Raw genomic sequence first — 15,032 nt, forward strand, 5'->3', positions numbered from 1 at the left:
TGACAAAAGGTCAGAGAAATGCAAAATCCATTTAGCAGTGACTGTCCCTGCTGGTGAAGAAAGCACATCATTCTGAATGACTGGTTTAGGAAGAAGGCCTGTAAGTTCCTTGAGGGCAAGGTACCCGTCATTTATCCTTACGTCCCGGGTGCCCAAATATGGTGGATACTTAATAACCATGTCTTTATTTGATTTATGGAAATGAATTAACATAACTGTGACCTTTTCTAGACATCTCCCTTTAGGGAGTAAGATAAGACACAGGAAATTTATGGATGTCTTTGGTCTTGGAGCAGATAGCGGTTGGCTCCAGATGTATTTCTCTTTCAAACAAGTTTTCTAAAGAGAATTGCTGCCTTACTGGATCAGATCTTCCTCATATCCTGACAGGCAGCCTTTCTGTCTGCTCAGGTTTCCAGCTGCTTTTCTGGTAGTAGACACCAATTAGCTCCCTGACTAGCAGGCGGAGGTGTGCACAGAGGCACACAGTGGCACCCCAGGGCACCTGGGCCAGCTGTGTCCCCACAGGCACTCTGCAGGATCACAGGTCCAGGGAAGGGCTGTCATTCTCTTTAAAGGAAAGGAGGATTCATTTGGCTGATCTCAGAGACTAAACCTTCTAATCCCTAGAAGGTTGCTCAGAGGTTTCTGCTCTGAAAATCAGCTCCTCTTTGAAAGGCAACTTGTAAAAACAATAAGTTAAGTCAAGAGGTGCTTAAAAGAAAAGCTCAGAATTAGGTCAGAGTTGGACAAAGAGAAAAAAAATACATGCATGAGGCAGTGCCTGTGGCTCAAGGAGTAGAGTACCAGCCCCATATGCCAGAGGTGGCAGGTTCAGCCCTCACCAAAAACTACAACAACAACAAAAAAATAGATGCATGTCAGTTACTGTGCCAAAACATTTACATTCTACCTTTACCAAGTTTCGCAAATACCCCTGTAGGTTAGTACAGAAGTAGTTATGAGAATACAGTTGTTTTCCATTAAGCCAGACATCATAAATATTTGTAGAAATGTTATTAAAATGCCACTCTTTTCACTAAACTTTTTCTTTTGGAAAATAGTCATTTTTAGTAAAAAATGTAATATTTATATTAACATGTAATCATTTTATTATTGTTTTTAAATGTATTGATAAATTTGTTTTAAATATTTCAATTTTAATTTCTAATACAATAAATGTTCATAACTGTAGCTCACATAAACAGAAAAAAAAATAGATGCATGATGAAGCTTCTTGGAAAATAACTGTTTCATGATTTTAATCACCAATATTGATGTGGTATTTTTTTTCATTTGAATGTTTAATTTTCAAAGCTCAAGCCTGAGAAGCAGAAGCATTCTATCCTTTATCAAATAGCTGTGAGTCATGGTTGATATGTCTGAGAAAAATCAGCTCTAAAATCTCAGTTGGCTGTGAAGCACAAACAGAAACAAAATAAAACAAGAATCGAATGGCACAAGGAAAACCAGCTTCCAAAAACACTCCCAAGAATGTTCATCCTCGCATATGAAATATACTTTATTATATCAAATTGCCAAATCTGTGTGAGCTTGAATAGCAGGTCTCATCATTATCAAATCTCTAAGATGAGCTCGGGGCTGCAGGGAGGTGAGTGGGGTAGGAGGCAGGAGCTTGAAAGTAAATGGGCAATGGACGTTCTTGGTCATGGTTTGGTTCTTGTTGGAGAAGTCATGTCTTTTTTATTTTTACTTTTGATTCCTCCTCAAGCAGCTGTGATTTTCTGCAGACGTGAACCTGAGCTGACCTTTCCACCACTTTGTGGAGAGATCTCTCTGGAAGCATTTAGTTGGGAGGGGCCCGCCAAAACTCCAGGGGGTGGAGAGACCCGGCTCTCTTCACCTCTTCCTGGACTTGCCGCCCCCAGTCAGGAGCCATGGCTGTTAAGGGACTTGGTCAGCCCAAAGCCACCTGAAGCGAGGCAGGGCACGGTGACTAAACCCCCTTGCATTTCTGAGTTCAAGGGGGCGCTGCTAATGTAATCTCCCTGTTAAGCACGGGTTCTTGCCCTCAGAGGGGTGGGGATGAAAAAATGCCAGACTGTCCTGGGAAGACTGCGGGATCAGACATTTTTGGATGTGACTGTCTGCTGCAGTTCGTGGGCTCACTCCTCTCCCCTGCGCTTAGCCGCCCACCTGCCTGGAAGCCGCTCCGCAGGGGTGTGGAGGGACGGGCAGCGCAGTCAGAGCCTGAGAGCAGAGCGGAACCCAGACCCGCCCAGGGCAGCCCATTTCCTACCCGGGCAAGGGCTGCCTCAGCAGTTCTGGAACCCCCAGAGCCTTTTTGGCCAAAGAAATGCTGAGTGTGTACATTCTGAGCTCAATTCTGGACTTTTCTGAAATTTTGCTGAAGGTCCCAAAATGTTAATTCTGAGGTGCTGCTGCCTTTGTGCCTTCATCAAAGATCAGGTAACCGTTGTGTGGGTCTGCTTGTCAGCACTCGTTCGTGTCATTTTAAAAAGATCATTTAGGGACAATGCTCACGAGGCTCACCCCTGTAATACTAGCACTCTGGGAGGCGGAGGCGGGTGGATTGCCTGAGTTCAGGAGTTCGAGACCAGCCTGAGCAAGAGTGAGACCCCTGTCTCTAAAAATAGCCGGGCATTGTGGCAGGCGCCTGTAGTCCCAGCTACTTGGGAGGCTGAGGCAAGAAAATTGCTTGAGCCCAAGAATTTGTAGTTGCTGTGAGCTATGACGCCATGGTACTCGACCAAGGGAGACTCTGTCTCAAAAAAAAAAAAAAAAAAACCTAAACAAAAACAAACAAACAAAAAAAAAAACAGGCTCGGCCACCTGTAGCTCAAGGCTAAGGTGCCAGCCACATACGCCAGAGCTGGCAGGTTCGAATCCAGCCTGGACCTGCCAAACATCAATGACAACTACAACCAAAAAATAGCCGGGTGTTGTGGCAGGTGCCTGTAGTCCCAGCTTTTGGGAAGCTGAGGCGAGAGAATCGCTTAAGCCCAGAAGTTGGAGGTTGCTGTGAGCTGTGACGCCACTGCACTCTACCCAGGGTGACAGCTTGAGGCTCTGTCTCAAAACAAACAACAAAAAAACCCAAACATGTACTCATACATTCCATCAACAAATACTTTCCCTGTATATTTACTAACTTTTCCCAGCAGATGTGTAGGGGGTCTTTATAAAATTCTTGTAAACTTTGACACTTTAATAATTTTTTTCTACAATACCACCTCGCCTTAAATGACATTTATTTATTTTTCAAGACATAGTGTCAGTCTGGTTGCCTGATAGAGTGCAGTGACATCATCATAGGTCACTGCAACCTCCCACTCCTGGGCTCAGGCAGTCCTCCTGCCTCGCCTCACTAGCAGCTGGGACTCCAAGCACATGCCAACATGCTCTATTTTTTCTACTAATATTTTAGTAGAGCTGGGTTTGGCTCTTGCTCTGGCTGATCCTGAACTCCTGACCTCAAGCAATCCTCCCACCTCAGCCTCCCCAGAGTGCTTAAGATTACAGGTGTGAGCCGCCACACCCTGCCCTCAAATGGCATTTAAAAATCAGACTTGTTGTAGAACAAATGTTTTAACACAATAATCAAGTAAATAAGGCAAAAGCTATGATTGATTTGATGTAAGCACATCAGACTGTATAAAAAAATCAATACATTGTACCTCACATATGCATAAATGTATTCATGATCTATGTGTATATGACTTAATAAAAAAATATATCAAATAATAAAAATTAGATTTGTTTAAGGTTAAGGTACTTGCTTACACAATTGTACATTTGTATTTCAAATTCTATACAAACCAAAATGGCTTTCATACGTGAGTATTTGTTTTCTACCTAGTAGTATGAAAACCTTTTAAAAAGTCCACCCCACTTGCAACTAGAGTATACTTCAGTTCTGTCAAACAATTACAGTTAAAGGGTAAAGGTTCACAAGGTTGTATGGGCTTCTTTTTCTGTGATTGCCTTGAGGAGCTATCATTATTTTTACAGATATTAGACCCTACTTATTTTCCTAATTTTAGCTAGATAGACATCTCATGGGATTATTATTAATCATCTTCAGCTGTATTCATCTGAATTTACTTCCTTATTTCAAATGCATTTTGAATGGTGCCATCTGAGCTTACATACAGTTTGTCCTTTATAACACTGTTGGAAAGATACTGTTCATTTAATCCTCTCCATTCCATCCTAATTTCTTTTTCTCAGTAGGGTTGGTCCTGAAAAATGCAATAGCTGAGAGGACTCTCTGTCCCTGAGAGTGGTGCTAATAAGACAGTAAATGTGCTTGTAATAGAATTTCCACACTTTTCTTTTAAAAATACTTAAACAATGTCACAAGTAATATATATCCATGGTGAAAAATGCAAACAGGTAAGCAGAAAGAAAAACTATGCACATACATTTATAAAATGTGGTATCTCCCACTGCTTTTAAAAACCTTTTCCTGCTTAATACAATGTGAATACTTTCCTTTATTCTAATGCCTGCCTCATTTTGCCTCATATAGATGTAATAATATACATTAATTTTTACTATTGGGGATGCAAATTATTTAAAAATCTTTGCTACTACAAAGGCAGCGATGAAGATTTTCCAGTTGTAGTCTTGTGTATTTCTCCCATGATTTTTGTACGATAAATTTTCTGGAACCCAATTCCTTTGTGACTAGGGCTCTGCTCATATCCTTAACCTATACCCCTTCATTAAAAGTGTATTTTGCTGATGCAGAAGATAGTATTGCTTCTGTTGTATGCTTCATGCTAATTCTTCTGACCTCAGAAGAATTTTGATTGCAGTATCTCTAGAAATGTCTCACTTTGGGTTTTTTATTTCTTTTCTAGAGGCCATATTTGGCCTAGCAAAAGTTATGATTATAATTTTTCTCTTTTTTTGCAGTTTTTGGCTGGGGCTGGGTTTGAACTCACCACCTCCGATATATGGGGCCGGCGCCCTACTCCTTTGAGCCACAGGCACCGCCCTATAATTTTCCATTCTCTCCTATCGCTAGACTCCCTTCCTCTGCTCTCTTTAAATGCTGCCTTTCCCACGATTCTATCATCGGCTTCCCGTCTTTGTACTCTATGCTCCCTTAGCTATTTTGTCTGTGATTCTAATTTATGAGAATGATGATTCATTCTTAAGCTCTACCTTTTTCTGCACTTTTTGATTTCTTTCCCCATCTATTTCTTGGCATCTGCACAGGACCATAGGGCAAGTATCTCAAGTTAATATTCACCAGAGTCAAATCATGCTTTATTCAAAAACTATCAAAACAAAGATGAATGCAAAATAAAAACCAAAAACAACCCTCTACCCCTCAAAACCCTAGTCTAGTGATTTTCAACCAGGGTGTCATGAAAATTCTTAAAGATCATTCATTAAATTATTTTTGGAAGAAGTTCAAAGCACAGGAAATACATTCTTCTTTTCTTACTCTTTTTTTTTTTTTTAACTATGTAATTTAAGTGTGCCATGGAAGTTTAACTACAGTTTCAAATGTGCCATGCGATTAAAAAAAAAGTTTGATGGGTGGCGCCTGTGGCTCAAGGAGTAGGGCGCCGGTCCCATATGCCAGAGGTGGCGGGTTCAAACCCAGCCCCGGCCAAAAACCAAAAAAAAAAAAAAGTTTGAAAAACACTGCCCTAGAACCACTCATGTTTTTTTTCCCCTTCTCTCTTTAATAATTGACGATGCCCACTGATCCATCATCATAGTCATTCAGATTCAGGTTGAGCTGACATTTATTGACTATAAAAAATCATACCAGTCTTCTGCTTAAAACTCTCTAGTGGCTTTCCATTGGCATTAAAGTGCAACCCAGACTCCTTCTAGGAGCCACAAAGGCTCATGATCTGGCCTCTGTCTGCCCCTGTCCTCCTCTCCTCCCAGGCTCCTCCTGCCTCACTATGACGCACAGTTGTTCTAATAATGTCTAGTCCTGGTCTAGGAGTCAGAAAAAGATTTACTTTCCTTCAAAGTACAAGTGCAGCCCGGCACAGTGGCTCACACCTGTAATCATAGCATTCTGGGAGGTTGGGGCAGGCGGATTGCTTAGGCTCACAAGTTGGAGACCAGCCTGAGCAAGAGCAAGACCCACCCTGTCTCTACTAAAAAAAATAGAAAAACTAGCCAAGTGTCGTAGCAGGTGCCTGTAAGTCCCAGCTACCAGGGAGGCCGAGGTGGGAAAATCACCTGAGCCCAGGAGTTTGAAGTTGTTGTGAGCTATGATGCTGCAGCAGTCTACCCAGGGTGACAGAGTGAGACTCTGTCTCAAAAAAAAAAAAAAAAATACAAGTACAAGTGTAGGTGTCCCTCAGAGACCAGGTGTTCACTCCTCCCTTGGCCAAGAGCCCTTTCCTTGATTGTGCTTTTTTGTGATAACTAAAAACTTATTGCCAACCCCCCCAAACACCTAGATTTTCTGCTATATGCTTTCTTTTAGCAGTTTTATATTTCGCCTTTTACATTTAGTCTATGATCCATTTTGAGTTCATTTTTGTGAAAGGTGGAAGATATTTGTCTAGAGTCAGGTGTTGTTTTTTTGGGTGGGGGGAGGATGTCCAATTGTTCCAGTGGCATTCGTTGAATATGCCATTCTTTCTCCATTGAATTGCGTTTGTGTCTTTATCAAAAATCAGTTAACTATTGTATGGATCTATTTCTGAGCACTAATTCATATCATCTTTAAGATCATTTATTCATACATTCCACCAACAAATATTTAATATATTACTATTTTTGGTGCCAGGAACATTATCTGTGAAAAACAATCCCTGTCTTTGTGGAGTTTACATCCTAGAAGTCAAGTGACCTATTACATATGAGAATATTGGTGGAGTTATTCATATTTCTTTCCGAGCTGTGTAGAGTGAGCACTGCTATGCCCAGCAACTTTGCCTATGCTTTCAATGTACTCCTTTGCTCATCACAGGTTTGAGCTGTGTGCGGCACACCGTGCCAGGTGCTGGGGGTATAAAGATGTCTTCCTCTCTCCTACCCCTTTTCATATCACTTTCCCCTTTTCTATCTGTTGAAAAGCACAGTATGATTTTTATATTTAGGTGTCCCTGAGACATGGAGTGCAAAAGAAGGTCCCAGCTAAGTTATATTTAAGGTCATACCTTGATACTTCCAGCAAAGAAAGCTCCATTCTAAGCTCCCTTCTAAGTGACTGCCTTTAAGTTTTTCTGGATAATTAGGATAAGACCACATTTTTTGAGATAGAAAAGTGATATAGATAGTGTGTGAAAAATGTAACCCTATCATCTATTAACACTTCTGTGATATGTAGTTGTTCTAATAATGTCTAGTCCTGGTCTGGGAGTCAGATATTTACTGAAACAGGATGGCTTCTGAGCTTTACTTGTATAGGAGTTCCTTTTCTGGCAACCCAAAAACTTCATTAAAGAAAACGTAAATAAATAAATAAAAGGGACTTGTGTAAGCATGACAGCAATAAAAAAGGATGGGGTCTTTATGGACCCCATAAAGATCAGCGTAATCCTCCACCACAAAAGTAAACCCACCTGGAAAATTTTGATCAAATTCCAACTTCCACAGTTGCAAAAGGATTAAAAATGTCCACTGGACCCTCAGCAGGTTTATCAATATTCTCATTAATGTGAATGGTTTAAACTGTTCTCTAAAGAGGCACAGGTTGGCTGACTGGATACAAAAACTCAAGCCCGATATCTGCTGCATACAAGAATCTCATCTTGCATTAAAAGACAAATATAGACTTAAGGTGAAGGGATGGTCATCTATACTCCAGGCAAATGGGAAGCAGAAAAAAGCAGGCGTTGCAATCCTATTCGCAGATACAATAGGCTTTAAACCAACCAAAATAAAGAAGGATAAGGATGGACACTTCATATTTGTTAAAAGCAATAATCAATATGATGAGATTTCAACTATTATTTATGCACCCAACCAGAATGCACCTCAATTTATAAGAGAAACTCTAACAGACATGAGCAACTTGATTTCCTCCAGTTCCGTAGTAGTTGGAGATTTTAACACCCCTCTAGCAGTGCTGGATAGATCCTCCAAAAAGAAGCTAAGCAAAGAAATTTTAGATTTAAACTTAACCATTCAACATCTGGACTTAACAGACATCTACAGAACATTTCATCCCAACAAAACTGAATACACATTCTTCTCATCAGCCCATGGAACACACTCCAAAATTGACCACATCCTAGGCCACAAATCCAACCTCAGCAAATTTAAAAAAATAGAAATTATTCCTTGCATCTTCTCAGACCATCATGGAATAAAAGTTGAACTCAATAACAACAGGAATCTGCATACCCATACAAAAACATGGAAGCTAAATAACTTTATGCTGAAAGATAGACGGGTTATAGACAAGATTAAGAAGGAAATCACCAAATTTTTGGAACAAAACAACAATGAAGACACAAATTATCAGAACCTCAGGGATACTGCAAAGGCAGGCCTAAGAGGGAAATTTATAGCACTGCAAGCCTTCCTCAAGAAAACAGAAAGAGAAGAAGTTAATAACTTAATGGGACATCTCAAGCAACTGGAGAAGGAAGAACATTCCAACCCCAAACCCAGCAGAAGAAAAGAAATAACTAAAATCAGAGCAGAATTAAATGAAATTGAAAACAAAAGAATTATACAACAGATCAATAAATCCAAAAGTTGGTTTTTTGAAATGATCAATAAAATAGATAAACCTTTGGCAACCTAATCAGGAAAAAAAGAGTAAAATCTCTAATCTCATCAATCAGAAATGACAAAGACAAAATAACAACAGACCCCTCAGAAATTCAAAAAATCCTTAACGAATATTACAAGAAACTCTACTCTCAGAAATACAAAAATCTGAAAGAAATCGACCAATACTTGGAAATACACCACCTACCAAGACTTAGCCAGAATGAAGTGGAAATGTTGAACAGGCCTATATCAAGTTCTGAAATAGCATCAACTATACAAAATCTCCCTAAAAAGAAAAGCCCAGGACCAGATGGCTTTACATCAGAATTCTACCAAAACTTTAAAGAAGAACTAGTACCTATACTACCCTGTTTCCCTGAAAATAAGACAGTGTCTTATTTTAAGGTGTGCTCCCAAAGATGTGCTAGGTCTTATTTTCAGGGGAAGTCTTATCTTTCCTGTAAGTAGGTCTTATTTTCGGAGGATGTCTTATTTTCACGGAAACAGGGTACTAAACCTCTTCCAAAATATAAAGAAGGAATACTACCCAACACATTCTACAAAGCTAATATCACCTTCATCCCTAAACTAGGGAAAGACCCAAGAAGAAAAAATTATAGACCAATATCACTAATGAATATTGATGCAAAAATATTCAATAAGATCCTAACAAACAGAATCCAACAACACATCAAAAAAATTATACACCATGACCAAGTGGGATTTATTTCAGGGTCTGAAGGCTGGTTAAACATATGTAAATCTATAAATGTAATTCAGCACATAAACTAAAAAATAAAGACCATATGATTCTCTCGATTGATGCAGAAAAAGCTTTTGATAATATCCAGCATCCCTTCATGATCAGAACACTTAAGAAAATCAATATAGAAGGGACATTTCTTAAACTAATAGAAACCATCTACAGCAAACCCACAGCCAATATCATATTGAATGGAGTTAAATTGAATCATTTCCACTTAGATCAGGAACCAGGCAAGGTTGCCCATTGTCTTCATTGCTCTTTAACAGTGTAATGGAAGTTTTAGCCATTGCAATTAGGGACAAAAAGGTGATCAAGGGTATCCACATAGGGTCAGAAGAGATCAAACTTTCACTCTTTGCAGATGACATGATCGTATATCTAGAAAACACTAGGGATTCTGCTAGAAAACTTTTAGACATGATCAAGGAATACAGCCACATCTCAGGCTACAAAGTCAACACCCATAAATCTGTAGCCTTTATATATACCAACAATAACCAAGCCAAAAAAACAGTCAAGGACTCTATTCCTTCACAGTAGTGCCAAAGAAGATGACATATTTGGAAGTATATCTAGCAAAAGATGTGAAAGATCACTATAAAGAGAACTATGAAACTTTAAGAAAGGAAATAGCTGAAGATGTTAACAAATGGAAAAACATACCATGCTCATGGCTGGGAAGAATCAACATTGTTAAAATGTTTATACTACCCAAAGCAATACATAATTTTAATGCAATTCCTATTAAAGCTCCATTGTCATGTTTAAAGACCTTGAAAAAATACTTCGTTTTATATGGAATCAGAAAAATCCTCAAATAGCCAAAACATTACTCAGCAATAAAAACACAGCAGGAGGAATCACGCTACCAGACCTGAGACTGTACTATAAATCGATAGTGATCAAAACAGCATGGTACTGGCACAAAAACAGAGGTAGATGTCTGGAACAGAATAGAGAACCAAGAGATGAATCCAGCTACTTACCGTTATTTGATCTTTGACAAGCCAATTAAAAACATTCCCCATTAAAATAGGGGAAAAGATTCCCTATTTAACAAATGGTGCTGGGTGAACTGGCTGGCAACCTGTAGAAGATTGAAACTGGACCCACACCTTTCACCATTAACTAAGATAGACTCTCACTGGATAAAAGATTTAAACTGAAGACATGAAACTATAAAAATACTTGAAGAAAGTGCAGGGAAAACTCTTGAAGGAATCGACCTGGGTGAATATTTTATGAGGAGGACTCCCCAGGCAACTGAAACAGTATCAAAAATACATTACTGGGACCTGATCAAACTAAAAAGCTTCTGCACAGCCAAGAACATAGTAAGTAAAGCAAGCAGACAGCCCTCAGAATGGGAGAAAATATTTGCAGGTTATACCTGTGACAAAGGTTTAATAACCAGAATCCACAGAGAACTCAAACGTATTAGCAAGAAAAGAACAAGTGATCCCATCTCAGGGTGGGCAAAGGACTTGAAGAGAAACTTCTCTAAAGACAGACGCACGATCTACAAACACATGAAAAACTCATCATCCTTAATCATCAGAAAAATGCAAATCGAAACTACTTTGAGATATCACCTAACCCCAGTAAGAGTAGCCCACATAACAAAATCCCAAAACCAGAGATGTTGGTGTGGATGTGGAGAAAAGGGCACACTTCTACACTGCTGGTGGGAATGCACACTAATACATTCCTTCTGGAAGGATGTTTGGAGAATACTTAGAGATCTAAAAATAGACCTGCCATTCGGTCCTATAATTCCTCTACTAGGTATGTATCCAGAAGACCAAAAATCACAATATAACAAAGACATCTGTACCAGAATGTTTATTGCAGCCCAATTCATAATCGCTAAGTCATGGAAGAAGCCCAAGTGCCCATCAACCCATGAATGGACTAGCAAACTGTGGTACATGTATACCATGGAATACTATGCAGCCTTAAAGAAAGATGGAGACTTTACCTCTTTCATGTTTACATGGATGGAGCTGGAACATATTCTTCTTAGCAAAGTATCTCAGGAATGGAAGAAAAAGTATCCAATGTACTCAGCCCTACTATGGAGCTAATTTATAGCTTTCACATGAAGGCTATAACCTAATTATAGCATAAGAATATGGGGAAAGGGCCAAGGGATGGGAAAGGAGGTGGGAAGTTAGGGTGGAGGGAAGGTAATAGGTGGGGCCACACCTACGGTGCATTAGAATGGGTACAGGCGAAACTTATTAAATGCAGAATACAAATGTCTACATACAATAACTAAGAAAATGCCATGAAGGCTATGTTGAACAGTTTGATGAGATTATTTCAGATTGTATATGAAACCAGCACGTTGTACCCCTTGATTGCACTAATGTACGTAGCTATGATTTAACAATAAAAATAAATAAATAAATAAAAAGAAAAAGGGATGGGGAAAGATGACACTTCTTTTTTTTTTTTTTTTTTTTGGAGACAGTCTCATTTTGTCATTCTCAGTAGAGTGCTGTGGTATCATAGCTCACAGCAACCTCCAACTCTTGGGCTTAGGTGATTCTCTTGCCTCAGTCTCCCAAGAAGCTGGGACTATGGGTGCCCGCCACAATGCCTGGCTATTTTTTGTTGCAGTTGTCACTGCTGTTTTAGCTGGCTGGGGGCCGAGTTCGAACCTGCCACCCTCAGTATATGGGGCTGGTGCCCTTCCCACTGAGCCACAGGTGCTGCCTGGGAAAGATGACATTTCTAAACTCAAACTCATTTCTTGCAGGGATGAGAACTCAGAGCTATCAATCTGGTGCCAATTCCTCAGCTGTGTCATAGTCAAGGAAAGGCACTCCATGACTCCTCTTAGCTGAAACAAAGGACAAGCGTATGGCAATTTATGAACAACAGAAATGAATTACAAGCTAGTAAATTGCCTGGAAGAAAAAGGAGGAAAAGGGGTGGAAATAAAGATGATTTCGAATACTGTTTTTCCATACTGCACGTTAGACATTTAGAGGTAGAGGGGATGTTTAGAGACCATTTATTCCAACTCCCAGCTTCATGGAGGAATCTGCAAAAATTTTGGCGGAAACTAGCCTGTGCTTAAACCCTTCTGGGGATAAAATTCCAGTACCTTATACGGTTAAGAATTTATAGCTGTCATTTAATTATAGGAAGCCTTCTTTGCTCAAAACTGAACCCCCTAAATCCATTCTCTGAAGCAACATTCACAGGAAAATCCTGCCCAGGCTGTCAGGGCTAAATCCTGGGTTCTCTCTCTCTGCACTTCCTCTTATGTCTTGGAGTACAGACCCCCTTCACGTTATTTTCTGGTTGGCTATAAGCCCTTGTTAAAATGTGATGCTCAGAATGAACACAGCACTCCTGGTATTTATCCTGGTTTCGTGGACGTGGGTTGCTCACAAGAAACATTAATTATACTTAATTATACTTCAGTTTATACAAATGTCTTAATTATATTTCTGTTTGTACTTTTATACACCCCCCACCCCCGAGGTTAAATGTTTAAAGTCTGGATTAAAAGTGTTTCTATGTAGATGTGGTGTTTAAATCTGTAATTTCACAAATTTTTCATTTTGGAAGCTGGTGACAACAAGCTGGCGGAAAATATGCTCCTTAGGAAAAGCAAACATTCTCTGTTTGCTGATGGTCACTAAGCATTTGTAACCAAAGCAAGCTTAGAAAGAAGCATTTAGCTAAAGTGTAAAGGCGGAACATTCTAAATCTCTAATCCTTCCTCCCTGCATGCTAAAACCAGTTAGCAGAAATCAAGTGTTAGCTGCTTTGTCAAAAAGGGATTTTCTCTTCCATATAATTTTTGTCAGTGGGCCTGTCTGCGGGCCTGCGGGAGATCTTGTTACTTATTAACTCATTGTACTTACTTCACATTTCCTGTGAAGAGGAAAAAGGAGCTTGCAATTTCAGAAGTTTGTGTGAATCACATGTTCTCTGCATTTCCTGCCAGGGACAGGTTTTTTTTTTTTTTAAATAATGACAGGTTTCAGCAAAGCCAAGATTTTAAGCTCATGCCCTTCAGTAGTGAAACTCAATTAACTCAATTTGTTAACAACTCTTTTCTGATCACAATTTTAGACTTCGTTGAAACTTTGGAAACTTAAGAAGCCTTGCAAACAGAGTATGACCACTAATATACTAGTTTCTGACTTCCAAGGGAAAATGCAAAACAGTCCTCATGATTCCAAATGCCTTGAGCAATATCACAAAACTTATACTGAATAGGGAACCCAGGTCAATAACACTAAAATTCAGGGGCTTTGGCATTGCATTATTGTTTTGCTTAATTAAATATACCTGCCACATGTTTTAGGGCATACATAATATACATGCTCAGGTTAAAGAAGAATGACCAGAGGAATACCCTTGTTTCTACCACTGTTTTAGGAGACCATTGCCAATTCCAATGGGCTCCTTCCTGCTCTGTCCTGGTTCCCAAGGTGGAAAAATAACTCTGAACTTCATCGTTACCCTGTCTGTCTTTATAGTTTTACCCTATATGTATATATCCCTAACAATAAAGAGGGTACCAAAAACACTTTAAGAGTTACCCAAGTATTACTTTTCAAAGTTGAATTGGAAATACTGTTACTGATCAACTGTAACTAGACATGCCACGCACAGCCGCTTTACCCACAATTCCTACACTTTGTGGGAGCGATCGATCTTACTTCCAAGAGATCACTTAAAATGTGTATACATTTTTTTTGTCACTCTCAGGTATAGTGTTTAATTTTGCATGTTTGGGGAACTTATAAAAGTGGAATTGTCCTCTATAATACGTATATTCTGGTAGGAATCCCTCTTTTTGCTCCATGTTATGTTTGTGAGATTCATTCATGCTGCCAAGCTTTTTCCTGCATATAAGCATTTGCGCTCTTTCTAGATTTTGAAAAAATGAACAATGATCCTATGAACTTTCTAACACATGCTTTCTGGTACTTTTAAAAAAGGTGCTGACATTGCAGAATATAAATGTCTTAACACAATAACTAAGAAAATGCCAGGAAGGCTATGTTAACCAGTGTGATGAAAATATGTCAAATGGTATATAAAACCAGTGTATGGTGCCCCATGATCGCATTAATGTACACAGCTATGATTTAATAATAAAAAAAAATGTAGACCTTAAAAAAAAAAAGCAGTTGACATTTATTGAGCACTTATTTTGTGTTAGGTACTATTTTAACTTATTAACTGCTGTGTGCAATTGTAATAAACTCATGCTAATTTTGAGCTCAGGGCCTTGTGAAGCATGTAGACATGGTGGACAGATGGGAAGGTCCATAGCATCCTTGCTCACTGTGAATTCCTGGTCTCCACTAGACACTAGGAGGACCCAACCTCTGGGTCACGACAAACAAGTCTCCAAACATAGCCAAATGTCCCCTGGGGGACAAAATTTCCCTTGGTTGAGAATCATTTTTCTATTCTAATATGTTTGCAGTGGTTAAATTCTGAGTAATTTTTCTTTTCCTACCTCATTTATTTCTAGTTAGTCTGCAATGAGTATCTGTGTATCTATCCTAATATATGTCCTCTATAATAAAAAAATTTACTG

Source organism: Nycticebus coucang, chromosome 5 (genome assembly GCF_027406575.1).
Source record: "Nycticebus coucang isolate mNycCou1 chromosome 5, mNycCou1.pri, whole genome shotgun sequence".
NCBI classification, from domain to species: domain Eukaryota; kingdom Metazoa; phylum Chordata; class Mammalia; order Primates; family Lorisidae; genus Nycticebus; species Nycticebus coucang.